This window comes from Phaethon aethereus (genome assembly GCF_964289735.1).
Source record: "Phaethon aethereus genome assembly, chromosome: Z".
Taxonomy (NCBI): domain Eukaryota; kingdom Metazoa; phylum Chordata; class Aves; order Phaethontiformes; family Phaethontidae; genus Phaethon; species Phaethon aethereus.
The window spans coordinates 71917479-71932613 of NC_138577.1; positions in this window are offsets into that span (position 1 = coordinate 71917479).

The following is a 15135-nucleotide window of genomic DNA, read 5'->3' on the forward strand; positions in this document are numbered from 1 at the left end:
GGATGAGAGAACTGAATTTTTATGTTACTGTCGGTATAGCTTGTTTTAATTCCCATAGTTTACACTAAAAACTCTGACACTGACTCAACTTTGCTGCTGGAAATTTATTTGCAAAGAGGTTTTGGCCTTGATTTAGAGACAGAGCAATAAACTGTAGCCCAAGGGCTGAGAGAGATTAAAGTTAAGCCCGGAAAAGGTAGAATTGTGCCAACTGGGAAAAGGGGGAATTTCCAGGGAACAATAACATTACCATACACTTTCCTAGCATCCTTTATTTGATTACCTTGAAGCACATTACCAGAATTAATGGAGCCTCGTAACTTCCTTGTGAGGCAGGTACTGCATTAAGATACCGATTTGCAGATGAATAAACAAAGGCCTCGCGCAATCCTGGGACTCTGGGCAGAGTCGTATTCTCAAGAGAAGATTGGGAAGGGGTAGCAAAGACGAGCTAACATACTGTGGACTGCTGTCTACCAGGGAACGACCCATACAGTGCTCGGTCTTCATTCGGGATGGCTGCCTGGCATCCCTCTCCTGGAGAAAAATTGCTTTGAATGTTAAGAGGAGGATGTTAAAGACACACACTTGCCCTCCCCTCCCCCCTCCCCCCCACCCAAAAAAAAACCCCCACACAACACAACAAACCAAGCAGGTTTGGAGACCTGGTATTTCAGCTGGCTACTAGCTTCCCACTTTGAACAGCCACTACAGTCCTGCTGGGCCTTTCTCTCCTGATACTTTATTTTGTTTCGTGTTCCTCCAGTGCAATTCAAATGAGTTAGCAGTGGCCTCACTGCCTCTGCTAACACAGGGCGCAACTCAGTAGTCTCAAGGGAATTTCCCACCTCTCATTTATTTGGCGATGATTTATTCTTTGGGGAGAAAAGACTGAGAACTGGGAAAAATCATACATTTGCCAACCTTTAAAAAATAAGCTGCAAGACCACCAGTTGGTGACAGCTTTCTGTCTCCTCTGTTTGCCCCTACTGGGGGGAAAAATGCTCCACTTGGACCTCCTCAGGAAGGGCAGGCTTCAGTTGCACTGTGACGAAGTGCTTGATCGCTGCATGCCAAAATTCATACCTTCTAATTGACGTGAAAGCAGCTTCTGGCTTGGTATTTAGGATGTAACACAGCTCCAAGTGCAGGCTTGGTTTCCAGAATAAAGCACATTCTTTTCTACCGTGCATGTTAATGCATTGTCCTTCTCGCTTCTCCTAATAGCCCGTGAGATTTGAACTTGGAGTCAGCAAAGTAGAGGCTTTGTGAAGCACAAAAGAACGCCAGGTTTTTATCACACCATGCCTGTATAAAGAGCTGTTCAACCATTCAGTTGCTGCTTGTATTGTGCAGCTGTTATTCTGCTGCTGAGAACATCTCGCTGTCGACACTGAAGTAGTACCTGCAGGAAACACTGGCACACTGAGCTTTTCAGGGGGAGCTGGGCTTGGGGATTTGCCAGATCCCTGCGTGAAGAGCCGAGGTATTTTCTCCCCCTGTGCCTTTCCCATTCTAAAATCCTTGTGAATAGGTAACAGTTTTTTGTCCGCCTGCCAACATCGGTTCTGAGATTTTTGCACAAGGTTGTCTTCCCGACGGGATGAAGGTCCACGTCTCTTGTCCTCCAAACCCACCTCTCCATGGCTGACAGCGGGGCTGCGATGGGCAATGGCAGCACTGTGCCGCCCGCGTCCCTGGTGGGGGGACGCGTCCTCCTCGCACAACGGCCCTTTCTTCGCTGAACTGATGGTCGGTATCTGGTCAGCCTCATCTATTTAAAGTCGGCCAAGCAGGGATCCTGGTGCTGGTGGAGAGGGTGCTTTGTTTGCTTACGAGTTGACAGGAAATTCAACTGTTTCAAATTAAGCACAAAAAACTGTGTGAGGACGGGGTGAAGGAAGTGTCTGAAATCCACAGAAGGGAGGGGGTTGGAGATAAGCTCAGCCTCATTCAGCCTCCAGGGCTAAATTTGTCTCTGTGCAACTGGGGGTACAATTCCTGCTGTAGTTTAGGGCTGAAATTCTGAGCAATTAATGGAAATGACTATATTTTTAGCCTGGCATCCTAAAGAAACAAGACTTGCGTGATCATATTGTCCATGTATGCACAGTTGTCACCTCTCAGTGACTTGTGAATTCTTGGGTTGACTTTGGGCTGCAAGATAGTGGTTTTCCAAGGTCCCTCGTGAAACCAGGCAAGCAGGTGAAAGTGTGGCTTCAGAGAGGCGAAGGCGTGCGGGTAGCTCTGTCCTTTTAAAGACATCGGGATCAGGACATGAATTCCTAACAGCCAGGCTTCACTAGTTCCAGTGCTTGTTTAGTAGTAACGTTTCCATATAAATAAACAGAACATTCCTGCTGTAGGGTTGTGTGAGGCTGAATTTGGTATGTTGCGTTTCTCAGTGCCCGACACATCCTATAACATAAACTAGCAGACTAGCTGGTGCAGAATATTAATTTCATACAGTCTGACTTGCTGGCTACACTCCCACTGACTTTATTAAATTAAATGGCAGTTTTGTCTGCCTACGTTTTTCAGGATCCAGACCCAGAGTTTGCCTATTTTTAACAGTTCGAAAGTATAACGGTGCACAGCTCCTGATCTTTGCCATATGGGATACTAACCTTGTGCACCTTGTGTGGCAGATGTAGCTCCATTAAAATAAGACAGTATTAGGAAAAAAATGCATGGAAAAATGCATGGAAATCAATGAATGACTATGCAAGCAACAGCAATGTGTTGAATAAGAGCATGCCAGGCTGGTAAGTGATATACCAATGTCACATATCTATTGTATATGCTTAGGACTTACATGTTCTCATCTTAAATATTTGTGCTTTGTTTGTTGCTTTTTCATTGTTTTGGTTGTTTTTGAGAGGAAGAATGCTGAAGGCATGGCATCTATATTTCTGACTGGATTCTTTAAATCCAGTGAGAATCTTTCCACTGACTCTGCCAGAGAGCTGAACTGATTCCTCATTTTAAAATTAACCTAGTCTTTCTTTCACTTTGGAGTGGTGTAGAAAATGTTTAAAACCCTTGAAAGTACAATTTCAGGCTGTAAAATGGAGCATTGTAGATCCCCTTCTCATGTGGAATTGATTTAATGTCTGGTACTGCCAAATTCCAGTCTGATACGAATTGCAACAGCTGAGTTACAATTTTTAAATCAACCCTGAAGATGAGGGATTTATAATGGTTTCATGGGAAGGATGTTTATCTTTGCAGCTGTATGAAAATAGAGGTCTATTCCATTTAGATTTATCTACCCAACTCCCATGAGGCAACTTAGGTACATGATGTGTTGAGTTTTGTATATATATATGCTTGCTCCCTCTTATTTTTGCAGGTTCCTTTCCCATTGCCTGTGCTTCTTCTCCAACTCTGTCCTTCCCATCTTGCTCTTCCTCCATTCCACCCCGGGACCTAGAATTCTTTTCCTCTCCTTGTGGGCCATTTGTCAGTCCTCTCTGATGCAGCCGCTGGCTGAGGTGTACGATAGTCCTCTGCAGGAGGACATTTTCCTCTGCTTTTATAACAAGTCCCTGTGCTGCAGGCAACAGACACGATTACTATATAAATCAAGCCACACATGGATACACACAGGGAGCTGAGCCCAGACTCCAAATCCTTCATCTCTGAAACATAAGGACAATTCTCATGCACAGGCAAAATTCCCTTGGCTCAGTAAGTCTCCAGGTTTTTTTAGGTTGGATCTCACAAGAGAGATATTGTTGTTTGGTGGACCACCTGCCTTCCTGTGATCTAAAAGCTATTTTCCCTTTCACTTATGACTAAAACGCATTTCTGAGACAACTACAGTGATTGCTAACATGGAAGAGTGCATTTAAGAAAGTATTTAATGCATTTTAATGTATTTAGATGGCTTGTGACCAGAGAGATGCTGACAGAAGTGATGGGGAATTGTCTTTTCATCCAGTAGTGACCCACAGGACACAAACTGTGAACCTCTGTTTGGATATAGCCATAGTATTGGGACCTGGGGTCTTCCTGTGAGCCAGCTGCCGGAAGAGCAGCATCATTTCTTCCTTTAATACGTGGCATCAGTTGATACACAGAAGACTTCCTTGTGTCCTTCCCTCTCCATGAATTATTTCTGTAATATTAAAAAATTGACCAGTTAGTAAAGGCAGAAACTAACACACACCCATGAAACCCAGTTGCCAAGCACAGACTCCAAATGAAAATGACTGTGATACACAATAGTAGCTTTAACGATGTGTTTTCTTACTCCTCCAATTCCTTCCATCCAGCCGATGTCCTTTTCATGTTTCCATTTTCTTATGAATCTCCACTGAATCTTTTCCCTTTCTGTTCTCTTTGCCTGTAATTGCCTGCCTTCACTTCTAAAAATTCCTTTACACATATCTGCATCTGTCCTCCTGCCTCACAGTCTTTTTACAGCTATATTAATTTTGAAATGTCCTTCTCATCTTCGTATTCTTTGCTCCATCTCGCACTCGCCAATCATTTTTCTCCCTCCATGCCCAGATGCCACCACAGCTCTCCTCTCTAGGCTGCTTCACCTGTTTGAACCTCCAGCTTCCCAGTTTTCACACTCTTTGTTCTCTGCTTCCCACTGCCTGTGCTCAGGTCTCCTCCTTTTTTTCCCCACTTCAGCCTTGCTCTTCCCCATTTCTTTTCCAGGTTCTTCCATCCACTCTGTGTAAATATGACTGTACCTTCAGCCACTTCTGTTCTTTAGTGTGGGAAATCTTTGTAGGAATCCAGGAGTAGGTTTTCGTCTGAAGTATTAAAAACATTTTGGAGGCTGTGGTGGTGATTCATGCCTCCTTCTCACGTTAGGCCCACTACTTGTGTTTACCTAGGACTCCTAACAAATTCCTGGCACTGGAGAACATTGGACGTTGGTTCTTCCATTGATGGCTATTACTGGATCAGTATTGCCTTGAAAGCAACATAGTACGAGAACAGCCTAAGACAGCAACCACACAGCAGTGGGGTGTGGAGAGGTGCAGCCAGCACAAAGGGTGGTTGGAACTTGTAACGCTGGGTCATCTTTCTGCATCTTCACATATGCTTAGGTATATCCCTGCCTCTTTTGTGTCGGTCTTCACAGTAATTTCCACAAGGCCTAAATCATGGTCCATGTAGGAGCACTGCTTGAATTTCGTCTCTCACTGGACCTACCACTTGATACTATACTGGCTTGTACAAATGCCTTAATACCTGCTTCTGCAGCTGCTCCTCGTAGTGAAGTCAATGGGATTTCTACATGCAGAATGAATGCCAAACTATGCTTCTTTAGAGTATAAAAGCTTCCCTGGAATAGGGAGCGCATCCCTTTGTGTCTGTACAGTGCTGAGCACACAGCTGGTACTCAATAAATAATATATGTATAGGCTTGGTAAGGAGTGATTCTGCATCTAGCGCAGCTGAGGTGAAACATCTTTTTGTAATAAGAGGCAATGCGTTATCACTTTTACTGGTCTATTTTATAATTTAGGCTTTAAATTATGAAAGTATATTAGCCAGCTAGTTCAGGGGAAGCTCATTTACACCGCCTTCACACAACATGTCCCATGTTTCAAGTGACGGGAAGGATAGCTAGTTCTCCACCGCCGAATGCATGGTGATTAAACTGTCTTAGGCACCAGCGGTAGGCAGCCATCGAACAGATCATTATTAGGATGGCTGTAATTACAGAGTCAAGGCAGCCCCTTGCAGCTCACCGGTAATCTGCTCTGAAAACTGGGGCACAAAGGCGTATCTCCTTTAAATGTTGAGGCCCAAGCTGTGCGAAGTAGCTGCAGATTTTTATGTTACGTCAGTCATGTCTTAAGCTGTTAACTGCTTCGGTCTGCCGTTTGGAAGCTGGCCTGTTTTCCTGGCCAGGGGGATCCGAAATAGAAATAAATGCTGAGTAAAAGGCTGTTTTTAAAAAAAAAAAAAAGTATAGCTATGACACCTCCACGAGAGCTCTCATGGTATTGCTTTAGTCATTAGCTGAGTGGATACTTGAGCTTAATCAGTATCAAAGGGACATACACAAAGTCATCTATTTCATTAAGCTAATTTGCATGACTCGGCTTACCAAGAATCAAATTTTCATGTATTGTCCATCTTGCTGTCAGCAAAATAAGGGGAGGGGGAGGAGTAAATGGTAAGCAATGCAGGACTGAGGTGTGGCGGTGTTTTTTCCTTCTTTCAGAGATACCTGCTAGTCTCTCAGGAGCCTTCATTGCTTTTGGATACCAAAAATACAGACTACTGAGCTTTATAAAGTTTAATTTTAGTACCCTTTACTAAGAAATCAAACTTACAGAGCTTGATTAAGTGCAAGATCTTCAAAGCAGTGCATAGTTAGGCTTTTAGCTGCTGCTGTGGTTGAAGAGGAAGGTAAGTGTTGGTTTGGGAGGAGGTGATGGGAGGATTAGAGTAGTTAGCTAAAATAGACCTTCAGCCTCCTGTGGTCCCTAAGAGACATCAGTGAAGTGTTTTGTGTGTAGCTTCACACAACATTGCAGTCCCAAGGGAATTGCTGCTGCTGTTTATGTTGTACCAGACCTGGCTGTGGCTTTAACAGAAAGCTGTAATGTGCTGAGATGACCGTTCTTGTTCTTCTGTTTTGTCCTTGGTGCTCATGACACTGTCCTCCTTCAGTACTGAATTTTTGTCTGTCTGTCTTTCTTTAAAAAAGAAAGGTAATATTTAATATCTTCCTTTTCATTACGGCTTGAATTGAAACTTAATGACTATTGAGTGAAACCACATTATTTTAGTTGTATCATCTGGTAACTGTTTGCATGTTAAACCTTCAATTTGTCCAAGATACTGTGACTGAGGTTTGCTTTTAAGTGTGAATTTATTCTGATGATTACATTATTCTGGTTAAGCCCAGCTGTTGGAGTGTAATAATTAAATGTAATTTAACTTGATTGACTAGACAGAATGAAGGAAAACTTTCATAAGACAACTGAAAAAATGTGGAGCATCATTTCTCTTGTTATTGAACCAAGACTGAGTGGTGAATTCTTCAATCTGTTCCCAGGCCCTGCCCAGGGATTTTTTCAAACATCAGTGTTTCTGAAGTCTGCTGTTTAGCAAAAAGTTTTGATAACAACTCTTTTGTTATTTGGGTAACTTTTGTAGGAATAGCTAGAAAAAATGTGGCTCTGACCAGTTGGTAACGATGGAAAAACTAAACACATGCATGATTATGAGTTGAATATTTACAGTGAGATGAATCATCACGTTTGTGCTCCTTGAACTGCAAAACTGTGCTCTGAAGCCACGTCCCCGCCGAAACAGAAACTGCAAGCAATAACTCATCTGTCTTGGGAAATGCATCCCATGTGTGTGCATGTGTGAGTGGTTCAATTTTTAAGGACTTGGTGCTGGACGGGAGGTCAGCAAATTGAATGTGTCTGTTCAAGCCCAAAACATTCATCTGAGCAGTTCGGGATGTTGGAAGTCAGCTATTATGGAGGCTGTTATGCTATAGAAATGCTGTTAATATTTTTACAGTTTGGTAACTAAAATGTTTGTTTAGGGAAAGAACAGGGCCAAAGACGACTTCTGCGTTTGAATCGAGAACTGCAGGTGGGAAAATTTTTTCTTGTGCTTGTAAAAATTGAAAAAAAGCCTTTATTTACGTGTGTATGCGTTGTCTTTGTGGATTGTAAACTTTTCAGGGCAAGGCCTTTATTTCTTAAAAATTGCACACCACCTACCATTCTTGGGGTAAAAGACAAGTTTAGGAGAAAATAACCAAAAGGAGCTCTAGTGCAGTACTGTCTTCTGCTGGGGAAGACACTTTTTTTTGTTTCTGTGGCAGTGCTGCTTTAATGCCCTGTGGTATTTTGCTATAGCCCAAACTTCATAATCACACCAGTGACAGACAGAAACTAGGTTACAGTCTTCTAGTTCATAGTTGGGTCCAGCCAGCAATAGAAGTGATAGGATGGGCTGCTTAGTGCATTACTTTGTTCAGCTGATGCAAGACATTGGTTGACTGTAGATGATGTGTGGTTGCTTTGTGAGAAAGTAGTAACCAGTAATCAAATTGCTGTTGTAGGAAACCATCAACTCATCTGTTGCATAGCTTTGCAGAGTCAAAGAGAAAAGGGTATAAGAAGGAGGAAAGGTGGAAAACTGCTTGCTGCTGAATAAGTTCAGAGGAGAGGTTTCTTATCCTCACATTCAAAACTGTGTTACCTCTGAAGTTTTATCTGGTTTTGCTAATTAGAGCTGCTTTATTTCAGGCCTGTCATAAAAGAGAGCATACCTTTTGTCTGTGTTTATAATAGAAATAACTTGAAAGCAGCATGTTGGAAATGAAAGTTTTTTATAGAGTTTATGTGTTGGTTCATGCAGTACAACTGCAGAAATCCCACCTGAGAGAGATCTAGGCAGGAGGACCCTGTGGAGGTCGTGTAGCTGACCATGGCAGTTGATCTGTCTGGATGACAGGAAAAGAAGGAATGTGGCTGGTGAGCTCCAGGAGGAAGCAGCTTCCTCTCCATCTTCTTCATTGTCCAACCCCTGGGAGAAAGCTACTGCATCACTCTGTCCTCGTTTCTCCATATAACACCTGCCTTCAGAGCTTACCAGCATTAAGCTAAGAGAAATAATGTCACAAGTCAGCTTTATTAAAATGTACATTAAGAGGTATATGCCAAGTTTAGTCATCCTTTGATCATCGAGAGCTGTTTTTTTATTTATGTGTAGCACTAGCAATCTTCTTAAAGCAGTCCAAAAAAGGAGGGAAGATACCATCTGTCCTCACGAGCTTGCAGCAGAAATAACATTCTCAGCTTTTGGGGAACGTAAGGGTGTGTGTGAGTAAGGGGAGTAATCTGTTCTTGCGTGAGGAAAGCCAAATCTGTTCTTGCGTGAGGAAAGCCAAGTCCTTTTACGAGAGAGTCCCTGTATGTAAGTGCTGGGAAGGGATTGTGTGGAGCTCCTTAGGATTCAGGAAGGAAGCATGCAAGCATGTCTCACAGCCTGTACTAGGAAGGCATCGGAGTTTTCAGTCTCGCAAACCAATTCCATTCTTTATTGTAGAGCGTTGCCAGTGTGCAACTTTGTCTCGCTAGTCACAGGTTCATGTTTCCCTTCCTGGCCGCATGGTCCTCCATGCAGACCCTGTGCAGGTTGTTTCATCCTGTCTGAGGAAGTAAGGACAGCAGGGAAAAAAAGTACAGTAATTTGCTGAGGGGAGGAAATTGGTTTCTGGCTCTAAATTAAGGAGGGTAGTTGCAGTAGGCACCAGTATTCAATGAGTTAATTGTAAATTATGAATGAATTTCTGTCTTTTTTCTCCCTGTTTTTTAAATACGTGAGAGCATACTCAATATTCAAATTACTAGTTTTTCTTTTTAATAAATCTTTTCTTCATCATGTGCTGAGAGTGCCATTTATTCTGTGGCTGGACATGTTTCTGACTCCATGTGCAGTAAGCATAGCTTACTGGTAAGTGGACTAAATAAAGGTCTTTCTCCTTTCTGGAAGTTTTGTGAGAGCACGGAGAAACTCTGGGCTGCTTGTTCCACTGAGGTAGCTCTATGGCTGGAGTGTAGGAAAAGCTATTGCTGATAACCCTGAGGTAAAACGTCAGGTAACAGGGTCCCTCAGAGCTTCCAGAAAAGATTTAGTAGGTTAAGTGCTTTCTTTCAGAGTTATATTTTTTCATCAGAAGAGGGGAAATGCCTGAAAGGATGTCTTTCAGATCTCTTTGTTGCTGCAAGTCGTTGAGAGAGGTTTTCTTGCAAAAGCTTTTTCACTGAGCCATCACAGACCATTTTGTGGATGGTATTGATCCCGTTGTTCACGATACCAGAAATTACCAATGCATACAGTCATAGACGCTGCAAAATTGACATTTTCGCACACACAGGTTGAATATAGGGCCATGCATGTGCAAAGAATAGTCTCTTACTTAAAGCTGATGTAGTGATGTTTACCACAGAAGAATAATACCCATGAGATTCTGTTTTGAATTGCTCACACACAAATTGTAACAGGAAGAAATGCAACATGGAATACGACCAAGAGCATCTAATTTCCTTACTCTAAGAAAGCAAGAATTCAAACCAAAAGAAGAATTTCTTCTTTTAAAAGATTAAGTATAACCTCAAATTTCACAGGAAATTTGGATGTAGTATATCCATTTCCTCACATTAGATGGGAGACTTTGCCCGAAAGTCATATAAAGTTAGCAGAATTTAACTGAGTCTTTATGTAAGGTTGAAAGTATTAAATATGTACAGTTTTTTATAAGTGGAAGGCTTATAAATAGGTAAAGCAATATCACCTGTGAGCTGATGCAGATGGCATGAGCTGCAGAGGAGCTACAGGTTCTTCTGAAGTCCAGCGGGAATCATGACTCCACAATCTAGCAGATGTCAGTGTCAACATTTCCAGTGGCATAATAAAAACAAGGCGATACCCTTTAGTTTTAACTGCAAGCTGTGTGACTGTGCTGCAAGCCGGAGAGTTACTGCTCTCGGGTGCAAGGAAGCATAACCTGTGAGATATCATTCATACATGTAGGCAAAGGCATGGGGTTACCAGATTGGAGTCCAGTTGAGAACATGACACCTTGATGCCAACCTAGATCTCTTCAAGCTTTTCTAGTGAGTTCAGCACAGTCCATGCGTACAGCCTTCAGTCCCATTAAAAAGTAATTTGATTTTCTGGTCTAATGTCTTATGTGCCTTTTTTCTCTTCTGTCTGCTGGCAGGAATTTGGGTCTTGGCTGTAGATCAGCTCCTGGCAGCTGATCAGCTGAATGTCCACATTATTGAGGCCAACCCAAAGTTAGAGGAAATGCTCTCTGCAGCATTTGATATAAATCACATAAACAGCAGAACTGCAGAGTAAGAAACAACAGTTTACCAGCTACACTGTCTTCTTCCCTGTTCCTGCACAGAAATTTCTGTTCTTTCAGTCAAGCTAGGAAGGAATCATCTGGGTTCAAAAACACCGGGCAGACTTGTTAAAAACCTGTAACAGTGTGTGCCTACTCATCGAGCAGTCTTGCTGATTTCACACAGATGCACTCAGCTAATGAACCGCTGCTTTTCCTGCATCCCCCACCTTTAAGGAATTAAGTTGCCGGGGTGGGGGAGAAGAGGAGGAGGTTTGGGAATAGGTCTCTGGTTGTCTGAGAAAGCCTTAGTATTTCGGTTAGTGGCAAACTTTCTTCAGTGAACCCCAGAGCGAGAGTCTTCCCATCCCGGTGTTGGTGGATGTTATTTCATAGCTGGGATGATGCCTGTGTTCTGTCTGTTGCACACAGCGTGGTTTTTTTTTCAACTCCACAAAATTAGCTGGAATATTAGTAATGATGTTTTCGGCACCAGTCATTAGCTGTGTGCTGGTGCTGTGAAAATGACTTCTTTTCCCGTGTATCTCATTATTTGCAGTTGGAACCTGAATGCAACCAATCATTCCTAAAATAGCCGTAGGAAGTGCAAGCAATATAGAAACGTCTTTGTCTTGCTGCGGGGTTTTGGGCTGCATAGCTGAGCCTGCCCTGGCGCAAGACCTGGAAACAGGCTGCTGTCTCATCTGGGTGACAGTCTGGATTGTCCTTTGCAAAACCTCTGCACGTGGTATCGAAAAGGCAGAGGATATTTCCCGCAGAAGAAGAGAACGACTTTGCCTTGCTCTACCAGTGAGCCGGAGAACAGATTAGAGGCTTTTCCTATCCGCAAGGAAGCTCATCCATCATGCCCCATTCAGGCAGTCATACTCAGCGGGCTTGTTCTCTCTTGCTACACTGAACCTTTTTCTCCACAGCTTTTCCAAAGAAGTAAAGCACATAATAACAGAGCTATTGCTTTTGTAACTTGTACTACAGGCATTTGTCAATGCTGCTTTGACTTCCTTTTCTATGCTGCTCTAATTCCCTCATGCTGTGCCGAGAAGCAGGTGTGAACAAATGTGTAAGGATGCTTGTATTCTTCAGTGTGCGGATGAATGTGTGTCAGGAGAAGAGAGTATTGTATTTACGTGGTGCAGGGGCTCATCTCTGTCTAATTTTTTTTTTTTTTTTTTTTTTTTTTTTACTTTTTCTGACCCACATCACTGCAATTTTGAGTTTGCCCTTGACATCACATCAGATAGTTCCTGTTTCCTGTCAATAACAGCCCCCCAGTAATTACAGTGATCTTGCACTGTTCTATTAATTACAGGAATTGTGATTTTTGTATTTAGAGATTAATTGATGATATCTGCATGCAGTATTTCCCCTTAAAGTAAATTGAATTATAGTAATTAACCTTATGTCCAGGTTAACAGACAATATAATTTATCTCAGCAGTACTCTGGAAGGAGGATTTTTCTTATGTATCTGTTGGCTTCTTGCATTGGCTTCTGTTTTCTTCATAACCCTGAAGTGGTATAATGAAGAGGAGAGTGAAAAATCTGTCACGATGGCATATTGAGGTGATGCCTTTACTCAAAAGGCATTCTTGAGGATAGGGTACTTTCTTGTATTAGCTTGTCCATAAAGCTGTTTGGATTATATATGATGTAAAATTTGGGAATTTGTTGGGCATGAATCTAGGCAGAGCAAAGCTCAGAGTCTGCCACTTGCAGCTAGCAATTACTAGCAAACTGCAGGAACTGTGTTATTGCAAGCATCATGTTTATCTCAGAGGAAAAGCAAACTACATAGATTTTCTGTCTCAGAGTCAGATTTATTCTACTCCTTTAAGGTTTCCAAAAATATCAGCAAAAAACATGGGGCGACAAAGAGTAATCATGAAAGATAGCGATCTATGAAATTTCTCTAAAGTTTTAATAAAAAACTTTTCCTACAATATCTGAGCCTTTTAAATTTCGGTGAACGTCTGTGAGTGTGTGGGCACACATGAATGGATGCATATATAAGAGGGAGAGAGATGTTGGAGGTAGTGCTGAGAGGCAATGTCACCAGTTCATTTGATTATTTTCTTAGCACTCAGAATCTTCTGGTTTTTTCCCGTACCTGCTCGTGTTTATCCACAGGCATTTTTAAAATTTCCCTCAGGGATTACATGTGTTTTGTGGACTTTTTTCATTTTTGCAGTAATCTATTTCATGCTCTTCTGCAAAGTGCAGAGAAACCTGAGAAACCTGATTTCATAAACAAACTAGGGGCTAATATTATTAATACATATTGAGGACTCTTTGCTTACCTGCATATTTTTGTCTGTCAAGGACAAACATAACTTATCCTGATGAGTTTGCCTGATTTCCAGAGGGAAAAGTTTAACCCTTCTTTCCGCCCGTAGGACTCGGCTTGCGTGTAACCACAGTGTGTCTGCGTGTCCTTGTGCTGAGCAGCCGTCCCCAGAGTATGATCCTGAGGTTTGGCCTGAGTTTTTCTGCTGCCGTGACTAGACTACTGCAGTGTGGAACCAGTGGTGTGCTTTCCAGAGGTGGCTCTCGGAGTAAAGGAGTTTTGGGTAGTATAGTGTCCACAGCTGGAGTAATTAATATGTAAATAGTAATGTCTATTCTTAGCAATTGCAGGGTTACAATAGATTTCGTTCACATTTTGAGGGTAAGGGTGCAGTCAGATGTTGTATCAGACCACTTCATGCCAAAGTTGATTGGTGCCTTTTGAAAAAATACTCCAACAAAACTTGCTGTTTCGCTGAAGGTAAATGAAGCCAGGTTAACGAGTCAATTTTTGCATAAATGGATTTAGGGCCAGAACTGGCCAAATTGCATGAAAGCTAAGCAGTGTGCTCTGATTACTTAACAGCTGACTTAAATGCAAGGACTTCCATTTCTCTTCTGTTTTATCAACTTAAAAAATGGACACTTTCATTTCAAGTAAATGTTAAAAATTTCCTGAAGAATACAGCTGGGGTTCATGCATTAAATGCATGAACATTTCTTGCATTAACAAAAAGCAAAGGAGAATTGTTCATGAGTACATTGAGCCTTAAACATAGTGATATGTTCAATGGGATCCTAACTTTTTTCTTCACAATTAACCTATGCCCTTGTATATCGATCTGATCAGTTACGCAGACATAAGAGGACTGGAAATAAAGTTTTTCTTCCTGGTCAGAGAGTGAAGAAGGGCTGCAATCCATTTAAGTGTGTACCAGCAGTGAAAGGAGGCAAATGCTAAGTATCTGAGGGAACCTGACCTGAAGAGCTGGAGGAGCTGTAGAGGTTGTTTTAGGATTACTGCCTGATCCTAATGTTATGTTTACAGCAGGCATGTGGCAGCTGAGACAATGTCTGCAGGGCTGTGTCAAACTTTTAATCGGTGACAATTGTCAATATTGTTGTGAAAACGTATCGGGCTTCATTTCACATTTGTATCTAAAAGGAGAGGAAAACAAAGGGAGGCCACGTTTCTTTCCCATTACATCTTCGGGTCACCTGCAGCTACGTAATTTTTATTCTGTCCATCAGATGAGAGAATGGGAGGCCAGTTGACTGGCACTGATATTTCCCAGGCAAAGTGAGGGTTGGGGAGGGTAATGGTGTTGCTGGTAGTGTATCTGTTTTCTATTAAGCATGCTGAGATGAAACAGCAAAATATATATTAAAGATGGTGTTCTCTCCTGTCAAAAGACAGTGTTTGCTACATTTAGCTCTTCAATCAATTCAAAATCTTGACAGAGGTTTGCTGAAGTCCCACAAATAATCAATAGAGCTATTTTTATCTCTTAAATGAGTGAGGCTTTTAAAAATAATAAAGACATCTTTGTAATGACCGACCAAGCTGTTCCAGAGTTAGGTCTGTTGCTCTGTGTGGTTGGGGGTGGTGAGTGAAAGGGGTTATTTAGGCATTGCCTTTGTTCCATTCTGCAGGTTTATAACCCCAAAATAAAATTGCATGAGTTTCTGGCAGTCATCCTCCAGGCACAGATGGCTTTCCTTCCAGTTTTGGCAAGCCTGATTTCAGTGTAAAACTGAGCAATTATTAGAAAGTGAAATATTGCGTGATATAATACCACTACCACCACGATCAACATCGTGACAAATGGAGTGTTCATTGTTTCTGGTGCCATGTGAGAGAGCTAGTGCGAATGCATTATCCCTTCCTCTAAAACCTGTACCTTTGCTGCTGCTGGTGATGCATAGACGGGGGGTGGAACAGAGCAGATGCTTTAGCAAGGAACTGTGGCCATTTTC